We start from the raw sequence: 10339 nt of genomic DNA, 5'->3' as shown, positions 1-10339 counted from the left end.
ATTGGTTCTGATCAAGGGCTGATGTAGCTCTGTGTTTTATTTCCAGCAGTGATCATTAACAGACTGCCCAAGGGAAGACTACCATCAGGTCAAGCATATATACCTCCACAGATACTCTCTCAGTCTCCAATTATTTCCAGTTCAGAGAATTTTGTGAGGCTATTGGGATTTTTCTGCTTTTCCCCTCCCCTGAGCTCTGGCTTCCAAGTACATGTTCTGGCCTCCTTTTGAACAGAACCAAAATTTCTTTCTAGTAGAAAATACCACAATCGCTGCTGTCAAAATGTATCATTTTAATTATGAGTTAACATTTTAATGATATCTGTCTTTCTAACGGTACTTCTGATAGCTAACATTTTTAGTACTTTAAAGCTATAATATACTAATTATTTTAGCAGTGAACACATTTTTACACAGGTAAGGTCTTAGCATCTTGCTATTTATATTTCTCAGATTCAGAGGGACTAGCACAAATTCACAGTAAGTAGGTGGCTGGAGTTAATTTTGTGTACAGATTTGGATGCATCCACACAAGCCATTCTTTGGAGTCATGGGAAAACCACTGTTAAGCTACTAGAATTGTGGTAGCAGTAGCTACAGCTGGCATAGCTCAGTGTTGAAGCAGAGATCCGTCCATACTCTCACTCCCCACTGGTTGCTGGTTATAAAGGTGAGGAAGAAGTATTCCATACTCTGATTTTTCACTTGCATATAAATTTGTTTTAACCTGAAATCTTTAAAATTATTTTTATAGATCTAATCTATACAGAGAATGAGTTTTATTTAACTTCCTGGATTTTGCAGTATCAAAAGAATCCATATCCTAAATTTTTAGATAGTATTAGGCAGTAATATGTAGGAATGAAAATCAAGCATATCACACAAATGACCCCAATAGCAAATTTCTAAATGTGGAAGGCTACTAAACTGCTCACAGTTTCTATCCTTAGGCATCAAAACCTCAGCATGGCACACTAAAGCACTTTCCATTTACTTAAAAACTTATGAGTGAGACAACACATTTTATCATCTGTTTATATGCAAAGTTTTCATCCAGAATTTCTAAAACTAATGCTTCAAAACATATGCTCCTTGAGGCAAAGACTGATTTTTATTATGTGTTTTGTACAGTGTCTTCTGCAATACAGAATTGATGCTGAATAGAGTTGTCACTCATAGTTGAATGTGAACACTAAATACCAGGTCAGACACTTACTTCTTTGCAGAGATTCTTTCTGTTTTTGGAGAAAAATGTGGGGCCAATAATTTCCTTCAAAAGCTGCAAAAGGAACAATGCAACACAATGAAGTTATCCTCTGAGCAAAAAAAAAAAAAAAAATTTGTGTATTTATTTATTTTTAAGCATGCTACAAGTCAAAGCAGGGTCAGCATATATGAACTGTGTGCTTCCACACAAAACTGAACGGAAATTATAGTGGAAAATCTGCCAGAAATCCTATGCAATATGAGACTTCCTGTACTTCATACTAAAATCCTCTGCTCCCGTTAAAAAAAAAAAAAAAAAAGAGGGATAAATCTTTGCTCATATTTCTGAATTCTTGTTCCGCCCTCGGGGTAGAAGTAGTGGAGGGAATAGCCAAAACTAGGACAACATGGGAAAAGTATTGCCCCATGTGTTCTTCACAAGAATTATGGGATCTGGAGCTGAAGAGTGGGAAACCCCCAGGCCTTAATTGTTGGTTTTGCTACTCATGCTAAGGCAGAATGATGAAGGTGTTACCTGCTCTCTTCTGTACACCTCCTCACAAAACCTGTTTTGGTTAGGAGAAGCCAAGGAATGTTTAGCAAATGAGGAGCACAGCACGGTCCCTCTTCCATCTCAAACCCAGACCTCCGGCATGTGCACAACTGCACCATGTTTTCACACACACCCAAAGGCTCTTTCACCTTCCTGCCTTGCTTCCTGCCAAAGTGTGATCAGAATGACACATGGAGAAGGGCCACCACAGCCAATCTACAAGCAGGGAGCCCTGTGCACTGCCTGGGCATGGAGTGGGCTTTCATAGAGTCCACAGCTGCATGGTAACAACCAAAGCAAGATGCAAGAATAAGGCCCTGGGGTGCTTCTGAAATGTGATACTCATTTTTACAGTTTCTAATGTCTGGTATTTCTTAGATAGCAGGAGCAAATATCCCATAGAAACCATATAATTCTCTATTATATGTTTAGGATCTTTTGCAACATAGAAAATTTTGTGGCAGAAGGTTTCTTTAATCACATAAACCAGGACAAGGCTCAATACATATCTATATATACACTACAGCTCTGCAGGGTTCTGTTGCTTCCTTAGACACTGCAGTGATTTGAAAGCCTCCAGGGAGCTCACCAGCTGTAACAGCCTCTCCAGCCAACTCCATGCTGTGCTGCTGAATGTGAGGTAATATTTATTATGTGGTATCTCAAGGACTGAAGGAAAACAGGTGAGGTTCTGTTTTTTATGTGAGGCTAGATTAAGGCACAAGAGGGAATTTGGGAAATAAGAGTTTCAGCATATGCCTTTGCTTTGGATCTGAGATCCAGATATCTCCAACTTCCCCATCAGTCTATGCCTCAATTCTTGTCTGAAACAATACTTATTGTAAAAAGATGCTATCTGGATAAACTAATCTAAGTTTTTAAGAGCTAAAATACAACACTGGTGAAATTGTATACAATGAATAGACAGAAGGGAAATAAATCAAGAATGTAAGTTCACTGACAGAAGTGCTCCCACCCTAAATGTTCTAATAGCTTTAAATGGCATTCATTTCAGTCAGTTGTCTAGGCTCCTTTCACAGGCTGTAAAAGTAAATGCAAATTTACTGAGTACAATTTGACTCACAAAACATGTGGCTAACACGGAACAAATGAATTATACACAAAACTTTTATTTCTCTCCATTGATGTAAAAGAAACCTTAGGTGACTATCTGCAGTGCAAATGCCAAGGCAGCAGTTTAGGGAGATGTATTCCTTCCACCCTTCTGTATTCCCTCCACCCTTCTTCCTAGATATTGTGTTAATTTCAAAGGGACAGCGCTCTACAAACGAAAATAAAACTCAACATAACTTTTCTAAGTTGAAGTTATAATAATAATAATAATAATGATAACATAATCACTTCTTGATAAAATAAACAAGAACATTTCCACAAGAAAGAAAGGGCACAAAGCAATCTCATTAGCTGCTGAGTTGCAAGCTGCTGTACTCACTGCATGATCAGCACTTTAACTTCCAAAGTTGTCTGACACTACACATCAGAAAACCATTGTAGATCCTACTCATGCTGCCTTGACCTCTAGAATTGGTCAGCACTGGCCAGTAATTGTTTGAAATTTTGTCAGTGCTTTAGTACAACCTCCACGGTTGGCCTGCAGCTCACCAGGCATTTCCAGAACACATGTTTCTTCCAAGTTCCTGGTGACCCGTGCATCGCAGTATGGACACCACAAAAGGTAACAGAGTCAGTTTGCAGCTATCAAGTTAACACTCTCCGTGCCTAGAGTTGCTGCTGCTATTTCTGAACCCCTGGTTTTTGATACCTCCATTTGTTCAATAATCTATTATTGTTGGTTTAACTGCTCTCCAATAGCTACAGTTTAATCCTAAACTTCAAATACTACCTTTATGGGATTTAAGAGAGTGCAACAGCTGCCTTCCAAGGATATTTGATTTGCAGAAATTGAATATATGCCTAAAACACTACTTCAAGTCAGATCTACTTAGAGAGCTTGATGTAAAGCAAAAGGTCTGATAATTAATGGACAAATATTTTAGATCAGGACAGGTTGGTTTACAAAGCTTATTTGCCAGCTTTTCAAGTTCGAACACCTAAGCATGGCAAACAAAATATAAGATATACTTCAGGTTTGGTATTTAGACTAAATTTGAACATAACAATCATCCTGGGTTACAAGGAGGTGTGAAAGAGTTGTATCAAAAATAACTAAGGAAAATAACTAAGGATGTGAAATCCACTTTCAGGTTTTTCTCAAAGAATAGCTAATAAAACAAATACAGAGTCATTTGCTGACTATCTGCCAATCAGTCTGTATTCTGTCAGATCAAACTATTATACTAATTACAGTACAGTAATTATTTTCAGCATTTACATTCCCTTTCTCACACTTAACTCTGAAGAGATAAGTAAAATCTTCCTGGCAACATTATTAGCCATTCACAAGCACACAAAATAGCAGACAGTACAGATGCAGCAAGTGCTATGGCCTCATGCAGAAGTTGTATCTCTCAATCACTTAAAAATTTTTCACTTAAAAGGCTGTCCTAGCCTTATATGAGATTTCTAAAGTACTGAAATCTTACTTACTGATATTACTGCAATATTCTGTTTTCCTTTGAGAAATGGGATGACTTTGCTTTAGCATGAAATACTTAATTTTGAATTAGCTCAATAGAATTTAATCAGTTTCACTTTTCTTGGATAAAGGAAGGTTTTACTTTCAATTCCTACTCTAATCCAGCTGGCCAACTTCCTTGAGAATTGTATCTTTTGAAGTGCACTTTCTGTGTTGTCAGCCTGGCTAGCTCATGACAGCGATACAATCCAGTCAGGGAACATGACTTACTGTGAAGAAATGAATAATTTTGTTCCTATACTACAGTTACTATGAGACATCTCTATGTGAAAATACAATTTTATGCTGTAATAACTTCAATTAGTATTTCACATCAGCTAAATGAATGAAAACAAAACATTGAAATGAAATATTTTTTGTACTTTCAAACAGAAATAATTTAGGATTTCTGTTTTATAAAGGGTTCAGTCTTTATCTTCTAATTTGGGACAAATACAAATGTTGAAATGTCAGATGTTCTGGAAAGGACAAGAGCTTTAAAATAAATTATATAAGCCTAAAATTAAATTTAACAGTGAGTGTGCTGCTAGAGTCAGAGCTATAATACCAGTAATCAGTTGCACATGTTCATGATGATTTCTCTTCTATATGAAATTATTAACTCTCTTTTCCTCTTGCAAACATAGATGTCTGAACAACATAAATTAAGGTAAGTTCCTAGCTGCATACTTAGTAAGAAAAAGTATCATGACTGTACATAAACATCTCGTAAGGATCAGTGCACAGTTTTGTCTACTGAAATAACTAAAGGTATGAATCCTCAATTAATCAATGAATCAGCATCTCTTATTAAGTGAAGGCTGGAACTAACAGTTTTAATTGGGTTTTAGGCTTCTGTAGGGTTTTTTTTTTTACTCAGGCTAATGTTTGTTTACTGATTTTTCCTGAGTTATCAAGAAAAAGAGGAAATGGTCTTCCTGTTTCCATCAGACTTCACATCAAATAATCAAATATAATTCCTTACAATGAATATTTACATTTCTAGCTAGAGACAGACTCAAGGTACAGAATTTGGATGCAGACCCATGAAAAGAAGAACTGAAGTCCTGGCTTTGATTTGATTCATTCTAAGGAGACAAGAGTTCAAAACAATGAGCATCCTGCATGTTGCCCTGTTTTAGAACATACAGATCACTACCCAAAAATGGTCTGATTTCAAAATCTTACTGGACAGAATGATCTCTCTTTGTTCTCACAATCTCCAACCTTGCTTGGCATCTCAAGGCCCTGAAATATTGATATATCCCAAAGGAGAAAACTGCTCCATAAGAATTTTCTAGATCCTACTTCTAGGGTTTTATGTTTAAATTCAACTTAGTCCTTTGTAGATAAGGCCCTATTTATAATTGCCAAGTTTATACATAAATCTTGTGGCTTTTGTATACAGTAATTTTCTATTTGATTCCAAATATTAGTATTTATATTAATACATCTACTCATCTAACATAGGAAGTAATGTAGATTAAGATCTTGCATTTGGGGTTAGGACCCATGTTAAGGTACTTGTCTTGATATTGGTTACAATGGTGCTAATACAGTGAATGGAGTTACACCTGATTTATAACAATACAGCTGAGGTTAGAAATTGGCTCTGAGAGTCTACAATAGGGTTGAGTTGCTTATATTTTAATTATTTTAGTGTTACACTTTAAGTCACTGATTTAAGATTAATGAATGTCCCCATGCAATTTGAACTATATGGTTCATTTAACGTAGTAAACACAATACAGAAGAAATAAATTTAACTTTGTTCAAATTAAAGCAAATGAAGTATGCCTTTTAGCAGTCTGAAACCTGTTGTTGAAATTGTAACTGTAATAATTGATAATTAAAAGGAATATACAGAAGAGACAAAAAATAAACCATCTTAAGTGATGCCAAACCATAGTAAAAAAGGTTCGCTCTCAAAAAATCCATTTAAAAAACCTCCAGAACAACAAAAACCAAACCAACACAGGAAGAAGAATGAGTAAGAAAGCAGAGTAGCTACAGAGCCAATGAACATACTTGTCAAGTCTTTTTTAGAAATTACACATTCATCTGGTATTCAGATGGGTTGGACTAAAAAAGCAAGACAGAGTCCTTTAAAAGACTAAGGAGTTATACTGAGTAATACATGGAGGAATACATTAAGAGTCACGTAAAATTTTTAGACTAGAATCATTTGCCTGCTTTCCAGCACAGGACTCTTTCTGCCACATTGTTCCTCAAAAAAAAGTAATGCCATCACATAGCTAATGTTTAATACTTTTTGGAGCTGGCATAACAAAGAAAAATAGTTTTGATCATCACCCTACACAGAAGATATACAGCTTCCACAGTGACATCGCTAGGACACTGTATCACGACCATCTGAAAGATGAGGACACTTGGCAACCTGGAAACACAATGAATGCCCATTAAAAAAATATTCCCTGTGTCTACAGAATGAGTTTTAGGGACAGATACAGCAAACCAGTAACCACATTTCTGAAAAAAAAAAAGGTTAAGAACAAATAGTTCTCTTTCAGTAATGTAACTATTAAACAACCAGCTGTGTTTTAAGATGAAGTGAAGGAGAAGAAAAGATGTAAATTGAGTTCAGCTGGTTGTGGGAAAGGAGAGCAAAACCTGAAGCTCATGTATTGTAATACTGCAGTGGAGTCACCCCCTTCAATAGCTGTGTACTTTCCTTCAAACCATACACCAAGAGGAAGGCAGGCATCTTGGACTTACCAGCAGACTGCAGAAAACTGCAGAAGATGAGCAGTATTACTGTTGGGAACATGATGCATGGCAGGACTGGAGAGGCTCTTTCAGAGCTCCCCTCAGTCCCAAACAGTGCCACTGCTGCCACTTTCTAGGCAGCCCTCTTCAAGCTTGGATGCTTTATATATAGAATTGCAATGCCCTCCCTCATTCCCATAGCTCTCAGAAATTGCAACAGCAGAGTACCCGCCAAACAGGATCTCCTTTTTATCAAGTTCAACACACCTAAAAGCCACTTAGAAAAAGAAGAAAAAAGAAAACACAAACTCCTTCAGTTCATTATCATTCTTACAAGGTTTTTGTAATGGCTTCTATTTGTAAGAGCTCAAACACTTTTAACTGCATTTACTGAACAAATTTGGTATTAGACCCAAAAGCAAAAAGACAAATAATACACAAATTATGATCACTAGCTGATAAGCTAAGGAATAATATTGGGCCAGTACACAAAGTGGAAGAAAGAAGTGCAGGAGGTGTGGAACTGCTGAAAAGACTGTGTGCATAAAAGATGGTAAGAAACGAATGAACAGAGATACAGATCTCAGATTTTTTTATTACCTCTTCTTTCATTAACTTTTATTCACACTCCTGAGTGATTGTGTTCATCTCACCTTTGTGTGACTTTATAAACAAAATGATAAAGTTTGCCTCGGTAAGAAGGTCTGTCCATGGTACAGCTCATTTCCTGAATTTAAGCTGTTGCCTACCACCTTAGCACTGCCAAGGGCAGAGGGCAATCTATGCTCAAAGTGGGAAAGGCTATTGCACTGTGGTACTCTGGCAACTTTCACAAGTTAATCTTCACCTTCCCACCAATATCCCAGAAGATCTGTTACACTTGGATTGCCCCTCACCTTCCCTCCAGGGAAGGTCAGGAAAGGAAAGGGAAGTTCTCAGAGATACCCCTTCTGAGCGGTGGGAAGAAGCACAGGAGAGACAATGACTATCATTTAACGTAATTTCAGCCCTGGCTCAACTTGGTTGTAATTAAAATTAAAACATTAAATTTTAATTGACATGAAGGTCTGCCTTTTTGGTTTTATTTGTTGGTTTTTTTTTTCCTTCTCTATTCCTTACTCCTCTCCCTAGCAACTGAAGGATAAAGCATATGGCTATTGAAAACAGAACTGTGATGCTAAATTCCAAAATTTCTGTTGAAAATTATCTGCATCTGCCATACAAAAAAGTCAAAGTAAATGAACAAAATCACTTCTGAAAATCTTGATGAAAGTAAAAAAATACTAAGTCCTCAAAACAGCCTCAATAAACAGATACTCAAATATATAATTATTACCATTTCACAACTGTACATGTCACGTTAATTTCTAGCAAATTAGCTCTGAGTTCTTATTAATCCAAAACAGAATTTCATTTTTTATACTTCTAGGAAATATCTTCAATGTGACGATAAGGGACTATAGTGCTCCCTTAACAACTTGAACTTTATAACTGATAGTGTCATACAGAAATTCACCCTTCTCTGACAGAGAAGATTAAAAAAATTCATCATTGTTGTCAAATACGATTTTTTGGTTATTTTGTTTGGGTTTTTTACATATTTACATAATCTTTCTGTCAAACAGTAATTAATTAGAGCAGCTGACATCAACAGCATTTCATGGCTTGCTCATTTAAGAGCTGGGCACTTGTGAGCATCATTACCAAACTGAGACACCATGGAACTCAGATCACTGGTAACACATGAGAAGGCAGCAAAGCCTTTATTTACCACGTAATGGTTAATTTTTCTCTCCCATTACCATGCCTTCAAGCTTTTCTCTGTAGCCTTTATGTTTACCAAAAACTTGTATTTCTTTACTATATGAAGCTTACAAAAATCTCAAGAAATGCAAGTACTGGTAAAAGTTATTACAAATACTTATGGAAAGTAGTGGTTTTTTCCCTTCTCCATGTTCGTAGCAACATTCTTAGCTGACACTCATTCTGTCTGAGAAGTCATGATATATTACATTCAACTATCCTAGAAGGAATTTCACTGAATCAGCTTAAATACTTATGATTCAGTGAGTATCTTGCTAGTTTATGATGATGTGAACACAGTTAATCAAAAACATCCATCTGTAACTACATTTAAGTCAGGACTCCAGACCAACTAAAAATCATTTGCTACAGGAATATGAGAAGAGACTGAATTCTCAGTACACAGACAACTATTTTATGTGGAAGAGCTTTGTGAAAAACTGTCTGTCCAACTGTAGTGAGAAAATGACGCCTGTAATTAAGGTGGATTTGTTTTTCCATTCAATAATTGTAATTGGTTTAGTAGCATCATCAGTTGTCACAAACTGTTGTACAGGAGAGCAGGGATTATTGTGGCCATATACAGTATGCAGTCACAGTACATGAAGTATACTTTACTTTCCAGTAAATTTACTGGAACTTAATGTATAATTTACTTGCCGGCATTATGTATACTTATGGAAGATTTTGAAATGTCAAAATTTATGTAAAGCCAGAAATTATGCAAATTGAGAGAGTCATAACACTTTAACTAAGTAACAGACTACCTTGCACAGTTTAATTAACCTGGGAAATTCTAGGTATATCAATTATGAAGTATTTTGGTGCTTTTATGAAGATCGCTAAGAAAACATTCCATTTCCAGTCATTTACTCATTGAGTATTATTTTAGCAGCCTTGTATATTTTTTGGATAAATAGTTACATATCTCACTAAAAAGTCATACTAAGATACAGAATTCGAATAGCCATAAGTCCTGTGGGTGTACAAGCAATTGCCAACTTTTGAAGCTTGTGCCTGGAAGCTTCCATTGCTCTTTCTGGATTGCAAATATACAGGCTACAGCTTGATAGCAATCTGACACAACAGCTGTTCTGGTGGGGTTTTTTTCTTTGACCTCTGAAATTTGATCTTCTGTCTCATTCAAATCTTAAGTAATTGTAAGATGTATTGGTTTAACATGATACTATTAAAATCATATGCACTTTAAGTTTCAAATTATTTGAGATGCCTGGCCTTCAAACAAATATTTTAGAACATTCATTATAGAATCATTTAAGTATAATGAATAGAACATTTAATGTCTTAGAAATGTTGTATCAGAATAACATAAAATAAGGTTCTTGAAAACAACTGGATTATTTTTATTCTTTCTGACAGACACATTCACTGTGACTGGCAGGGCAATCTCACTTTCTATCTGCAATTCAACGAGCTGTAAAATTTCAGTAGGA

The sequence above is a fragment of the Manacus vitellinus genome, unplaced genomic scaffold (assembly GCF_001715985.3).
Source record: "Manacus vitellinus isolate BGI_N305 unplaced genomic scaffold, ASM171598v3 scaffold_163_pilon, whole genome shotgun sequence".
NCBI lineage: Eukaryota > Metazoa > Chordata > Aves > Passeriformes > Pipridae > Manacus > Manacus vitellinus.
The sequence above is the reverse complement of the archived record's forward strand: the minus strand, read 5'-3'. Positions refer to the sequence as shown.